The sequence below is a fragment of the Plectropomus leopardus genome, chromosome 11, assembly GCF_008729295.1.
Source record: "Plectropomus leopardus isolate mb chromosome 11, YSFRI_Pleo_2.0, whole genome shotgun sequence".
Lineage (NCBI taxonomy): Eukaryota > Metazoa > Chordata > Actinopteri > Perciformes > Serranidae > Plectropomus > Plectropomus leopardus.
In genome coordinates, this window is record NC_056473.1 from 10,883,782 (window position 1) to 10,899,939 (window position 16,158).

A 16,158-nucleotide genomic window follows, 5' to 3' on the forward strand; every position below is an offset into this window, starting at 1 on the left:
GGCGCGCACTCATATAGCAGCCTGTTTCGCCCCTTCTACCTGCAGCACTTAAGCTTAATAGTTGGCCAATATTAAAAATTTGGTTTTCCATAAGTCACTCCAACACAAAAACATTTAAACCAGTGCTTTCATTGTAATGCATGAATACTAATAATCCAATAATATGAATATACAATATGATAATGTAACATGTACAAAGGGACAATTCTGCATTGAGAGGACTTTTACTCTTAATACTTAAAGGTCGTTTTACAGATGATACATGTTTACTTTAAATATTGACAGAGAATAATTATATTCACATCACGCAGCTACAAGGCCATCGAAAACAGCATACATGAGGAAGAATAGTAATGCTTGCAGACTTTCACCATGTCAGTCAAGCTTAGAGACAAGAGTCTCTTTTGACCTACAAAGGTCCAAGCAGGATCGAAACATTGTCCCTATTAAACTTGTGTGGCATGGAGAAAGTGAACAGGCGTTGCTTTTGTTCCTACTGTACTTTTGAGTAGCTATTGTACATTTTTAAATAATTGTACTTTTTTTTTATTTTTAATTGTAACTGAGCATTAAGATACTGTTGTATTTTTACTTTTACTCAACATTCAAGATTCTGAGTATTTCTTCCACCTCTGCAGGCAAAAGCCTGTAGGTAAGTGTGCCAGTAACACCAGTGAGAATGAACTGGTAATGTAGCATGAAGTTAAAGTACTGTTGCTATGGTTACCTTTGGTTTACTATACCTTGTGCAAAGAATAAGGACAGTGGTTCAAAAGTTGTCTGACACTATATTTGAGGGTTTCCTGCTAAACACTTGCCATCCAATCAAAAAAGAATTGTATGTGGCTGTAACATTTTATTAAATAGGTTTAAAGCTTTGCTTTACATCTATGTGTTCCTTTTAAGTGTAAAAATTGGTACCATCCTGTTTGGTGATTCTTTACTTTAAATAAACTGACTGAAATAGACTGGAAAGGAGTAATAGTGTGCTTGAATGCTTGTGTACATTTCTTTGTCTAAGTTTCTATTTATCAGAAAAGGTGACTGGACAATAATCGCATGCGCTTACATTTGATTTATCTAAGGTCTTGTCAGCATCAGCATCACATGACCTTCCATGAATCATTCAGCAAATATAACTATAGGTATGTGACTCTCATCAGGCTGCTTATGATTGACCATAAGGCTGGAGCAGACCTGATGTAGACACACACAGATGGCACACACACACACACACACACACACACACACACACTAGGCCATCACTCATTTACACAACACACACCTGTTCATACAGACCAGCAGAGATTCAATGCTCAATAACATTACAGATGTACAGAGTGTACGCTTGAATCGTGCACTCACACCACCCCTGAAATTTGTCAATACTGCATAGAAGGCCTAATGAATCAATAGTTATGAATTACTCTGATTATTTACCGTCTGTGGTTTCACAACACACAAGCACACGCACATGCACACAGCAGGCTTAAAACAACCAGTCCCAGCTCAAAGTGCTTCCTTTACACTAGAGGATTAACCGTCACTACAGTGGCACAACTTGTTTTAAAAGCAACCTGGCACACTTGCTGATCTTAGATCTGCAGCGTTTTATCAGCTGTTATCAAAGCTGCTTTGAGATTCCTCAATTTAACTCCTTATAGTATCTGATACATCTAATTACAGCAGAGCAAGGAGTGTCTGTTCAGAGAATAATCAATGCCAACAACTTTCTAATTCAACTTTTTGCTTTCTACACATAGATCAGAACCACCTTTAACCAACCAGAACATACTATCATGTATTTCATTAAAGCTTGAGAAAAAGATATGGGTTTCAGATTTATTGGGTCAAGTCTGTGAGCTGTAGCTTCAGGCTTTGTGCGTGAGCAGCCTCTATATGGGCAGAGGGATATTGTAAGGTCATCACACACACTAGGGTCAGAGGTCAGCTCATCAGTCATGAGGAGCGTGCTCCAAAGAGCCCCACTCACATCGCCAAGTCACCTGATTTTATGCAGCTAGACACACACTCACAGCCACTCACAAGCGGCCCTTGAAAGCGGCTGAATGGCTGTCTAACGACCTTGTGCAATCACATCGAATGGCTCTTATGCTGATTGACTATTAAAGCACGGAACATTATTCCTTCTCTAATCAACAACAATTTCAGAGGCATAACCTTTCTCTTTGCCTATCTGTTCCTCTAACTGTAACCTACTTTGCATGAAACTGAAGGTTTTTTGTGTTCATTTTAATGTCTATTTAGTTTGTAATTACCTAATGACTAATTGTGATCAGCTTTTCAGTCCAACACTTCACACATAGTTTACAGTTGCAGATTTTACACTCCAAGTCATTTTTGTCTGTGATTTCATACAGAAGTAAACAAAATCAGACTTCTCATTTCTAACAGACCACCTAGGATTTTGTAAGCAGACTTTAAAGCTGTGGCTGGCTCACATAAACTAATGCTAATGCTACAAATGTTATTCTTGGCACCATAGAAACACCTAGACACCACACCAAAGTGGTGCATATTCATTCCAAGAGAGTTGCTCACTTGTTGCATAAGCCAAAAAAGTTTTCTAGCTACCAAGTTTACTTTCTTGGTATGTGGCCCACTGAATATGTGCGGTAGTGTTTCTCCTGCTGGCCCCACCCACAAGTTTATATTGTGATGAAGTCACAGATTTTAAATCACTTGTACTATCGTGAGGTACATTTTACAAATATAAAACCACCATGGCTCAAAAATCCAGAACAGAAAAATTCATACCTTGCTTGAAATTCACGGTGTCCTATTTTACAGTTTTGCACTCATGTCTTTTACAATGGTGGCCTATGGCAGCAGGGAATTTTTTTTTGCTGCAATACCAGCAGCAGCTTTCCTGGGGGGTCTGATGGTAACATAACAGCCTGGGTGGTTTGGGCTGCAAAACACATACTTGGACGAGTGACATAGCGGTTAGATTTTCATTTTTATGTTCATATTTTCAAACAGTATGTTTCACTTTTAAGAATTTGAGGGTTAGGAGAAGTAACTGTAATGTGTAACGCAAGTTTTAGATGCTGCAGTGTCAACTTCCCAAGGACAAAGCTGTTTACATCTCTCCAAACTCTTATAGCATTCTGCATAGCGAGACATGCTCATGTTTGCAGCATAGATTTGAGGAGATACCGTAAAACTCCAGTTAATATCCTGGGCTTTTAATCTTTGAACTCAAGCGGCCTATTTATGTCTATAGTGTCTTTATGGAACAGATATTTAATATCCTCTTAATATACTCTTGCTCAGCAAAGATGGAAAATATATCAAAGTGCTAGTAGTTAGCAGACAGTAAAGACTTTTCCTTACAGAATAAGGAATATAAATGATGGCTTTTAAATGATGCTTTCAGGTAAAGACAAAGTTAAGTGTTCTAACACTTTTGCTTGTGTTTTTGGTTAAATCAAGTCTAAAGTCCCCCCACTCCCCCACCCCAAGTCTTCAAGAAAAAAAAATAAAATGACTGAAATCCAAACAAAGAGAAATCCAAAGCTTGACTTCCAGTCTATGACTGGACAATTACAGCGAAAAACTTAATACAGTGCCTACTTCGATTGTTCCAGGAAAGACTGCAGTGTGTGTCAGTGTGGTAGTTACAGAGGAAGTTTGAGAGATTTGGTCCTCACTGCAACTGTGCTACTCATGCGGCTTTGTCCCTGAGCTATTACATGCTGACTCATTTCAAGCTCCTCTGGATAAGTATGTCTCTAAAAGCCTCAAATGTAAACATTGCATAAATAGTCCTTTGCAGTGCTGACAGTCGTTGGGTGCCCTTCCTGTAGAAGGCATTGTAGAGGACTTCCTTTAAAGCTACAATTGACGTTAATGTTTGTGTCATTGAACTGAATACTCGCCTAACACCTCGACTGCTCCACTCAACACCTTCACTGTTGCAGTGAGTGCAGATGGTGTATAATTTATCAGTCTAGTAAATACTACCTGAGGTTCTCATTAAGTTATCATAGCTTACAGGAGTATTTCCATAAGTAAGCAACTTTAGTATTAGGTGAAGTGTAAGCATTTTTAGTGGTGGTAGAATGTTTTTTTTTAGCAAGCACTGCCATAAAATTTGGTACAGAAATCATGACTCCCTCAGGATGAATGATAATAACTGATGATCACTTAACTTTTCATCAAATGCACCCTTCAAACTTTCACTACTTTCACTCCACCATTATACAAACTAATTACATGAAATATGATAGTGAACTTTTTGACCAAATTTTTCAAAAATGTTCCCTTTAGTTTAACTTCCACATATATATAATTTTACAACTGCTTTAAGCACACTGTCACTGGCCTGCAACTGCAATAAAACTCTCTCTACCTTTCTGTGAAAACACACACAATTTGTTTTTATATGTGCAAATAAAGAAACAAACAACAACGAAACGGTATTTTGTAGGACTTAAAACCCTTTCTGTGCCTCAGTAAGCCATCAACTACTGAGGATGATGTTGCTTCTCAGAAAGGCCACAACTTGAAACTGTAAAACCACACTGACCTAGAGACCATCTTGAGATGGGATCACCGCAGCCATAATATTGCAATTTGTGACTTAAATCGACATTTGCTTTAAATCACAATTTGGCCAGGGGCGTAAAGTGGGGCGACCAGTGGCCCCATAACTACATCCTATCACCCAACTTACAGCCCTCTTGCTTGGAACACAGCCATCTGCAAACTTGCCATTCATTTTTATCTCAACTACACACCTGTAAAATTCTGTGATTGCCTCTTGCACAGCTGCAATGTCATCACATTGACAAAAATCTGTCCACAAATAAATCGACATATATCTCTACCAAAGTTCTCAAAACGTCTGACTACAACAGCTGTCACCAGGACCACATTTTTCCATAATGACACACACAGACACAGACTCACAAGGTGAAAACAACATCACTGAGGTGATGGTGTCACGGCCAGTTAAGATTATGTAATAAAACAGAAATGAAGGCGGAATTACTTAGATCAGACAAAGTCGAGGGCACAAAAGTGGGTTTTATGCAAAATTGTATTGATTCCATTTTATGTATACTTAAGCCCATACGGACAGTCTAAAAAGCACTGAGGCTTAATGCAGATAAACAAACTGGGAATAAGACCTTGCAAGGTTAGAAAAGCCTTAATTGGATGCCTTGGAAGTGGACAAAAATGTTCAGGTCAGGAGGTCAGTTCGTGTCTAAGACCTCCACACTCCTCCACACTATAATACCGTCTTTTTAAGAGAAGTACACAAGATATCTGATTTCATCTATCTATTCAAGCGATGGCATTCAGATATAGGTGACTTTTACTTAAATGTTCCTTACGGCTTCATACAGATGTGAGAGTGCAAATTCTGTTTCCTGTTCTAGTGCACAAGCATCAAGCGACAGGACATTAAGTTTAATTCCTATTTGCTCACAGGGTGTACAGAAAAGCATGTTTTCTGGATATGTGTTTATTCATCCATCCACTTGGCATGAATGAACAAACATTGAAAACATATGGAAAGACCGTTGTTATGATTGTTTTTCAACCTATTTGCCCTAGTTGCATCGCAAGGGGAAAATATACACAAAAAATACAAGGTCAGTTTCAAACCAATTTGGGTCAATCATGTCAATCTAGCACTGACCCAGTACTGGTTACCCAGTCCCCATGAGCATAAAAACCACTAAGTCACCAATCACACCCAAAATGGGTTGTTTTGACCCAGTTTTAGTGTTATTTATATTATTTCCACTGGGTTACTGGGCCATACCATTATGTGGTTATTCTGACCCAGTAACAATGTCATATTTACACCTCTGTTGGGTCATGAGTGAAATTAAAAAGGGTGGCTAAATGCAAGTTTCAGGAAATAGATAACACACACACTCTCCTCTCAATTAAACAACGACTAATCTAAATCGAGATTATTCCAAGTTGAAAAACAGAAATACCCAACCATCAGGGAGGGCATCTAACAACTCCTAAAATAAACATTTTAAACAGCAGGATGAGCATTAATGGATGTTCTCAGGAAAGTAATGGTAGGGGACTTTGTGGGTATCTGATACACCAAAATCTGCTGAGCATTTCATAATTCATGTTAAAAACATAAGAATATCTTAAGTGTGAGTGAACTGCTGCGAGCAAAGATTGATGCTTCATTCACGATAGTGAAAACCTGAGAGGAGTCGCTCAGCAGAATGATGAAGGGTTCAGGCTTCATGGTCTGAACTAAGGTTAATAGTCCATATCAGTTTTAGTCAGCAGTAAATGTATTATTAGAAATACCACTCTTCCTGGAATTTGAGGTTTCAGGAATGAACATATTAACATTCAAAAATTTACTGGCTGCACATCCTCAAAGCTGGCCTCAGCCTCTTGTGCTGGCAACAAAAATGACCTGCAGGATGACCTGCAAGGCCACGACACCTCACATGTCTAAAAAAAAAAAATAAAAAAACACTCACAAAAGAGCAAAATGATTTTCTAGAAACACACCACAATTTCACAATTAGCAGTGCTTCCACTAAAAATCGTAAAGTGTTGTTTCTGAGCTACCAGCAAGCAGTAAGAATTTCGGCTCACTGGGGAGCCGATGGAGCTCTGTGGCCAGCATCCTGCTTTTGAGGTATTTTACTGTGTTTCCATCTCCTCTCTGAACTCAATGGCTCTGCAGAGCTCCATTGTCTCAGCCGCAAAGTGCCATGAAGCCGGGAAGCCAGGCACATTCCCAGCTTCAGGGCACTTTGAGGTGTTTCTGCCTCACGTCTGCACCCAATGTTGTCACCCAGATGTAATCCGATCTCTATCCTTAAAAGTACAGATTCAGTACCCAATCCTACACAAGATGTGGATATAATTTCTCTCTCCATTACAGCTTTTTCGTCACAGACCTGTGCCGTGTTGAAAGTGATATGAAGTGTCACAAGGATCAACCTGGTAAGATCATCGCTGTGAATTTTATTTAAAGGGACAAGGGTGCTCTTTCAGACATGAAACTGACGGATAAACATAAATGAGAACAGGGGGCTTAATTTGTTTTCCCTCATCAAACTGCAGACTATCAAGGCAGAGACCATGTTCATTAACCTAAACAAGAATGTAAAAGTAAATAGCCAGGCATAAATGAGCATAACAAGATCACCATTTCTACCCTTCACAGCTTAATTTGGCAATGCATCATTTATCTCTCTTCTCTGAATCTGATAATGGAGGTAATTTCATCAAATTTTAGATCTATTTTTCCTCTAAGAGAGCACACCAGGTCGACAAGTCAGAGAGCTGTGAATCACCGTCTGAGACACAAGGAGCCAGACTCCCAGGTGTGTTAGATTTGACTTGGGCAGACATAACAAAAGCCTCGAGCCACAAAGATTTGCAGCTTAATGTTACCGTTAAACATTTTTGCCTTACCGCCAGAATGAATTGTATTTCAGCTTATTGTCTTGGATGGTCTCTCACACCGATTTTCTCTGTTTTTAATTTGCAGCACCACATTGCTGAAAGTGATCAGTGAGGTTGGGATACAGCAGTCTGAGCTATAAAAGGCTAATTAGATGTTCTTGAAGTACTACTTGGTGTAAAAGATGGACCAAAATGAGTTTATTTCCTTTCATGAGCTAAAAAAAACCAAAATAACCATAAAATCCTATGTGTTTGTCACTGAAAGCTTTGAAGGAAGCACACAAATTGCTTTTCTTAATTAATCTTTGGTTTTACAAGTCACCAGTCATGCTATCTCTGATTTTTCCTCTTTCTCTAATTTTACTGGTGATCAGGTCAGAGTAAGACACCATCAGTCACTAATAACATCTCTGAACGCATCATTCTTTTGAAGAATTCTGCTAATTCTTTCCATTCATCATTCATCTCCTTTTGTGACTCCATGTCCTTGGCCAAGTAAGAACCTGTCACAAGAACCCTAAAAGCTGCTAATTTAAATCCCTGCTGCTCATCAGCTCATACGGTCGCTGCCATTTTTACAGCCTGCTGTCCTGAATAGCTGTTTTATTTTAGTGCTAGTGCTGTAAAGAAAAAAAGATTGATTGCAGCTAGTGGGTCTGCCAGAGAGTGAAATGATCTCAGCGCTGATTATTCCTGCATTGTTGTCTCATTAATTATTCTGGACAAAATCGACAGCGAGGTCATCAATCGCCATGAACAACGCGGTTGGTATTGAGGTGAAAAGCTATTAAACTCTGCACAAAAGAAATAACTTCATCTCAGGGGCGGATTATTGTGATGATGTATCTCTTTATTCACAAACACAGAGGTTATTCCAGTGCTTTATGACAGCAATAACAAGGTCTTGACCGTGACAGTGCCCATGGCCATGATAAGAGAAGCTATGTTATGTTGTTTTAGCCAAAAGTGGGTTTCAACATTAAACTGCCTTTATATGATAAGAAATTTCCTCATACCTTTCCAAGAGGTAGGGCACAGAGAATAGAGCACACACTGAGGGAGGCAAAGTGCAGCAAAAATATATGTTATGAAAAAGTGCAGCTAATGTTGGCATTGGATTTAGCTAAATAAATAAATGCCTTATCTGATCTATCATTACTTTTTCTGTCAAGATTTTTGTTTGTTTTCAAATTTGTGTTATAGAGTTCAGGGAAAAACAAGAAAAAGTGCAATTTTACTGTGTCACACTGGCAAAGTTCTCCAACAGTACCAGGACAGCTGTTGTTATGTACTGCTGTGGTTATTTGTACCATAGCAGTAATTCGTCAAATTTATGCTATCATCCAAGAAAGTCTCAATTTCATTATCAGATGTCAGAGGGATGATCAATTATTTCTCCATAGCTCTTTTCACAATTCAAATTTTCATCTGACACAAATTGTTTGCCTTATGAAACATCACAAATAGAAGTGATATTGCAAGTTAGACTGTGCGGGAGTCATTTTGCAGCTTCACATTTCAGCGTGAAAACATGATAATTCATGAGGAGATGATGACTCAAATGAAGATAAAAAGAATGATGAAAAAATTATGACTTTTAAATAATTTGCCTTTGATTGACATTTTACAGAACCCTGTGCAGCCTGCAAACATAATAACACTCCCAGTGAAATTTTCAAACAACCAAAAAAAACAATGTCATCCATCTCTCAACTTATATTCAATTTCCTCCTTATTGTATCACCCGCAACTATCTCAGCTAAACTGAGCATACGCCTGGTCAGAAGTGTGCACACTCACCACACTTTTTCTTTTCCTGTAAATACCAATTTATGTGCGAGAAACACACACTTTTTTGTACATACATATTGTTTATAGCCTACACCTGGCCCCAGGACTGTTGTAGATATTCACATAAATTCACCTTGAAAGCTTTTCCCCAAAACCTCATACAAAATTTACGTGGACCTCCAGTTTCATCAGTCTGTCTCAGTTTGACTGACAGTCGCTCTCCCCACCGAGGCTTCAGAGTGAAGTATCCTGATAGGTGACGGTGCTCGGAGACTTTCTTGTTTACACACAGGCAAGGATGAAAAGAGCAGATATACTATTGACAGCTGGTAAATATTTTATGGAGCTGTTCTGTGTCATCTCACATTTCTCTCGGCCTCTTCATCTTCATCTGTGTTGTGCAAAAAACAAAAACTTTAACAGCTTTCTTCCAGAAAGATTTATCTACCGTTCTAAAATGTGAACACAGACTGCCAGCATGTACGTTATGATTTAAGAGGAACATTCTTTTATTAAAACTGGAATACTTTCATACAAAAGTGGTAGCTTTTGAGGACAGACATTTAGGTTATGAAGGTTTTGTAGCATTATGTCTTTTAAAAATGATATATATGTCTCCTCTAATGAAATCCCCTCCATTAAGCCTCACAGCACAATTTCCATATCTGTGTCACCTCTACAACTTGGCACATGAAACCCGTGAGTGTTTGGCATTTTTACATGTGCAATGACTTAAAGATTTAATGATTACAACAAACATTTTTATGCTTTTTGAGTTGACTAATAGGTTAATCTACTAATTGTTTCAGTCCTGTCGAGTATCCTTTCTCCTGAATTAAATAACCTTTAACCAAGGCTGTGTTCACATTACAAGCTATATATATATATATATATATATAACACATATAATTTTATCTTTATTTTGTCCATACAGCCACATGTGTTACATGACTGTGCAGGTGCAGATCACTCACTATAAAATGTCAGAGTGGTCTGTTGAAACCTGCCATAGCTGCTCCACTGCTGCAATAGGCTGCCCCAGTCGCCAACCAATAGAGCGCCAGTTGTCTCTGTTGGGGCTTGCCTACAAAAGGTGACAGCATTGATGTAAGATGCCATCACAGATGTTGGAATGTAGCCCAGGATATCCTAAAGTTTTGGAGAAACTGTTCTCTGTGAAACACCCCAAATTCACTCCTGACTCCCCTTGCGCCCACTCTGTCTCCAGAGAACTACCAACATGGCTTTAGCATTCCTTCATCCTCCCACCCTTCTGTCACTGTTCCAATGGCCCATAATCGTGCAGCCTCAATGGTTAAAAAAATGTTCCATTTCTCAACAGTCCATTATCTCGAAAAAAAAAGAGAAAGTTTGATTATTTTATTCTGCAAAAATGCAATTAGACATGCATGCTTCTTTTTGGGGAAGAAATGGTCCTTTAGAATAGTTGGCAGTTACCTTAAAAGGTACAAGGTTCAAGGTACAAGCTAGATTTATTTATTTATTTATTTATTTTAAAAAAGTTTAAAAACTGAAATTTAAATTTGTCCTTGATCCTGCCACATCTTTAGAGATGAAGGGGTGAGTTGATAAAATCACCAGCTACGATGAAAATTCCCTTCTCAACATATGAGGAATTGTCATCTAACTTCTGCGGCAAATCATTCAAAAGATGAACCTTTTTACCACTATGCCATTTATTTTACCCCATATGCCTGTCTTGCAAATATAATGTTTTTAGTTGTTGTTCCAATGCAATGGGTGTGATATTATTGGTCACATGCGAGGCATTTCAGGGCAGAGATCCGTTCACACTAATGCCAGATATTGGTCATTTCAAACATGAATGTAAGCAGTCTAGGCAAAAAAAAATCAGATTTGGGGGAAAAAATCTGAATTGTGCATTAAACCTTGTAATGTGAATGTAGCTTACATAATGCTTAAGTTGGAGTAACAATGCTGACATGGTGCAGATGGAAGAACAGTGGTGTGTTTTGTTCTGTTGTGTTTTGACAGTACAAATGTTAGTAATTATATGATGATGGTGAAATGCTGAAAGAACAGAGAAAGTAACGACACCAGAGCTGACCTCAGTCTTGGCAATATGATGATAAATGCGAAAGTTCGAAGTTTGGACAGAGTGACTCTTGAGAGAGCAAAGCTATTTCTGTGTGATGCCAGGACCGATTTGTCACTTCGAATGCAGCAGGCGATGACATGGATTAGACGTACGACTGATTCACAGAAAACAAAACACAGTGGAGGTATGACTCAAAACCTGTCAGAGAGACTTTTCACTTCTTCTGCAGTGCAAAGCCGATAAAGCTCAAAAAAGTTTTGCTCTCATAAAATCTACCCCCCACCCCCCCAAACAATAATTTGATCTAAAAATGCCATTTAAAGTTATATTCTGCAACAATGAAAGCTAATTTTGTTGTGTGTAAGTATGCATATAATCTCACTTTGTAATTCCCTCCAGACATTGATTTTGGCGAGAAATGCAGCTGCTCAGCTCAGAACAACAAGTATTCAAAGAGGGCCATAAAAACTATTGCCTGTTCAGCAGCATATTAGTGTGTTCAGTGGGTTTGTTTGTTTTTGAAGGAGGAAAAATGATTATCCTAATATTTTTCAGATGGCTGAGCAGTTTATGATTGAGTCTTGTAATTGCTGATGTTAAGTGACACCCCATTGCTTTTAAGATGGGGTTTAAAGCTTTGCAACAAGCAACACTACCTTCGAGGCAATTAGGAGGACACACTTACCTGAATGAAGGAGAGCACACGGATGGCCACCCATAAGGAGGCAAGCAGTGAGCTGATGTGTCTGATTTTTTTTTTTTTTTTTAAAGGCTGTGTCAGCACCAGTAGCCAAGATCACATGAACGGGTGGAGGTGGGGTGTCCTTCGCTGCCTTTTTAAGCTTTTTAAGCATATACTTGAAGAACAACAATCAGCTCCAACAAAGAACAGTTCATTTGGGGAATTAAGTGGCCAAATCCTCCTCACTTTTAGTTTTCTGACATTTTTATGTAACGCAAAGCAAAAGCAAAAACTACACCCAAATTTCCAAGAGTGGCATTTGATGATTGGTTGAGTCGTTAGAAAGCAGCAGGATGTTTCTATTAGTGGCATCCATCTAAAAACTAGAGGACATGCAATGACTTGCAGGGATTTGCACAATTCCCAATGCCTCCTCTGACCTCTATCTAGTGCGCTTAAGCAGGACCCCAGAGAAAAGCTTGACAACCACATTCACTCACTTTATTATCCCGGGACTACACAACATCAGCTGCAGGACACTAATTCATAGCTGGGCTACATTTTGCATAAGAACCTACATTCATTTTAAAACTATCACTACAAATTTCCCACAATAGGAGGTAACCCAGCTCCAGAGGCCTGTGCTGCAGAAAAGAGATCTAAGAGAGAGAAAAAAAGGAAAAAAAAAACAGACAACCCTTTTCAAAAAGTCATTTCCTTGCACTTGGACCATATAATACAAAGCTAAGCTGAAATCTCTTTTTTTATAGATTGAAAGTCACATCTGTATCAAATACCCTGCAGGTTTAATGGTGGACCGTGTAAGCTGATCCTCTACATTTATGGAGCCTCCTAAAAAGATTCAAAGAAATCTCCCGGAGCTTGGCTAAAAGGAAGAAAGGCCATGCTAGACAGAATAACTCTTATCATCTGAATCTCTCACTGGAGTGAGGAACATTTCACAGAAACAGAAATAAAGGCAACTGGAGAAGATCATTTCAATCTGTAAGAAGGTACAGGTATGACAAGGTGATGCACAGCAATTTCTATTATTAATGAGCCAAGCTGCGTAGAAGATGTTTCATCTCTAGTCATGAATACAAACCTCGACTTTGCCACTGATAAACTCTGTGGATTCAATTCGATTGCCAGGATTAATGTTGGCATTGTACATCTCTATAAACCACGAATATGTAACATTTGTATGTTATTATGTAGCGGATATGATCAAACTTACATTTCTTTACATTCACATAAACCACTTGGTTATGGTTGGGGAATGGTCATGTTCTGACCTTAAACATCTGTTTTTATGGCACAATCACAGCTGTAAGTGCAGCCGATGTCTCGTTTAAAAACAACTGCTTTGGGTTGCACAATCATGGCTGTAAATGTCCGCTAAAAACACCAACAATTTTGACCACAACAATCACAGCTGGAAATGCCACCAGTATCTTACTGAAAAACAACTACTTATTTTTAGCATAATCATGCCTGGAAATGCCGTCACTGTCTCTAAAAAAAAACAAACAAAAAAAAAAAACCAACACCCTGTTTTTTGCACAATCACAGCCAGAAATGCTGCCAATTTCTCATTAAAGAGCACCAGCCTTTGGTGGCACAATTACAGCTGTGAATTCTGCCAATGTATGCTAGAAAGCACCTGCTCTTTTGCCACAGTCATGGCTAAAAATGCAGCACGTCTTGCTAAAAAACACCTGCTTTGCACGGCATAATTGCATCTGTAAATGCCACCAATGTCTTGCTGAAATACACCCACTTTGGGTGTCACAATCACTGCTAAAAATGCTGCAAACGTCTTGCTAAAAAACACCAGCTTTGGGTGGCACATTTAATGCTGGAAATGCAGCCCATGTTTCACCAAAAATGCTTTTTTTTGTTTGTTTGTTTGTTGGTGGCAAAGAGTGGTCTGCTGCAGTCTGCAGCTTGGCTGCCATCTCAAACAGCGATCACGCCATCCACCATCCCTTTCACCTCACATTGACAAAGTCAGCTCATACACATACAATCAGAACTACATAACTTTAGAAATCTTGATGACATGTATAAAACTTACAAATTTAACTTTCCCTGGTTTTCAGAAACATACACAGCATTTTTTTTCTGGCAACTGCACCCGTGGATTGGAAAGTACCTGGGGGTTAAACTCCCACCTTTGTCTAGCAACTGCAAGAAATGGCTGATCTGTTCACAGTAGGAAAGGCAACACTGTACTTGGTGTCTGATATACAGTCATCAGGAGCATTATCTTGTGACTAAGTGCCGCCAGCGAACAATCCACACAGCTTCCCTGCTTTGCATTCATTTATCATGACCTCATTTCCTGAGTACATTTCAAACCACTCAATATTTCATAGGAGTTATAAGAGAAATGTGTAATATTTACTATCTGGCACTGTGGGTGAGTGTTCCATATAAAACAGCAATCCTGGCAATAATTAAATCACAGCTCTTTTCTGTGACAAATGAAATCATCTATTTTGGTTTTTGTGATGGTTTCATGTTTATATTCACATTCATAATTTTTGGTTCACATGCAGTCCAAATAAAATATGATTTACTGAAAACTGATTTAAGATTGCTTTACTCTTGATAAGTGTTTGTATTTAAGGTTGGTCACAAAGAGAGAACAGCACAAATGATGGCCTGTGGATGATTGTGCTGGATCGGAAATGACTGGCTATGTGTAGTTAGTTCTTTTCTCCAAACACTCACTAAGTCAAAACACACAAACACACACTCATTATATCACTGCTGTGCATACTTCCTCCTGGCTGATCATCATACAGCCCAATCCCACACAACCTGCCTCGGGCCTCCCTGTCGGCCCATCATCCCTTTGACAGAAACTGGCCTTAATCAGAGCTCCCTCTTCCTGCTGCATGTGGCCATGTGTCCCAGAGCATCACCCGCCAGCCAAGACAGCACAATACCCATGGTGCTCCACAGGAGCACCTCTTGCTCGCCCGGTCAGCGGGCGAACGTGCAGCGTCAATATGACATGGCCATATGTTCATACCCTTCATTTCCCCACTCTGGAGAGGTTCTCTATCACTTCATCAGTGGTGTGACTGAGAATGGGTTGTCATTCATGTCATTTTGACACTTTATCAACATAATTGAGGAAGCTGTCAGGTTGGCCCCTGAATCACCTTTCAGTGATGTCTGTGACCCGATTGATCCACCACTTCATGCGTATATTGACCCAAGCATGCAGCATGCTCAGGGGAGACACTTAAGCTCTCTGGCTGCCATGTAACATCAGGAATCAGTGGAGCAGTGAAGAAAGGCAGAGTATCACAGTTACAGCATGTCCCATACACACAAGCTGTGCTGACACTTGCAAGACCAAGTCACCAGTGACAATACTGGTTTGTCTTTACGCCTGTAAATGTTACAAAACCAACAGTTGCCACTTGTTCACTCACAAAAAGCCGAGCTTTCAGACAACGTTTGCATAGTTTTAACAATGATTTGGACAGCTTTAATTTAATTCTGATCTACGGTAAGCACTGAAAGTGTTGATGAACACAGCTGGGAGGTGGCCATAAAGTGCCACAATTCCCATAGTGGCCTGAAGCAAGCCAGTCTGTTCTTTGTTGGCACTCTTAATCAGCAACTGCCCTGGCAACAAATGTTTACAGGAAAATGCAATACAACAGCGTATAGTGATAATTTACCTCATCAATCAATCTTTTTATGCAGTCAATTGATTCTGATAAAACTGAAAAAGAAATGAAAGACCACCTAGTCCATAAACGACATCTTTAGACATCTTTCTTTCATTGATTGTCTGTAACTGCTTACATTATCCTGTTAAGGGTCATGGGGGCCTTATCCCAGCTGACATTAGGCAAGAGGCCGGTACAACCATTCATGCTAATATTTACACCTAGAGGCAATTTAGAGTTGTTAACTGATCTAACCTAAATGTCTTTGGACTGTGGGAAAAAGCTGCAGAACTCGGAGAAAACCCTCGCTAACATGGGGAAAACATGCAAACTCCACACAGTAGGGCGGCAGCCAGCTGGTGGGTTTGAACCTGAAACCCGCTTTCTATGAGTCAACAATGCTAACCACTACACCACCATACCGCTCTGTTTCATTTTCAGTGATGTTAAACATAAAACCATTCAAATGTTTCATTTGAGAT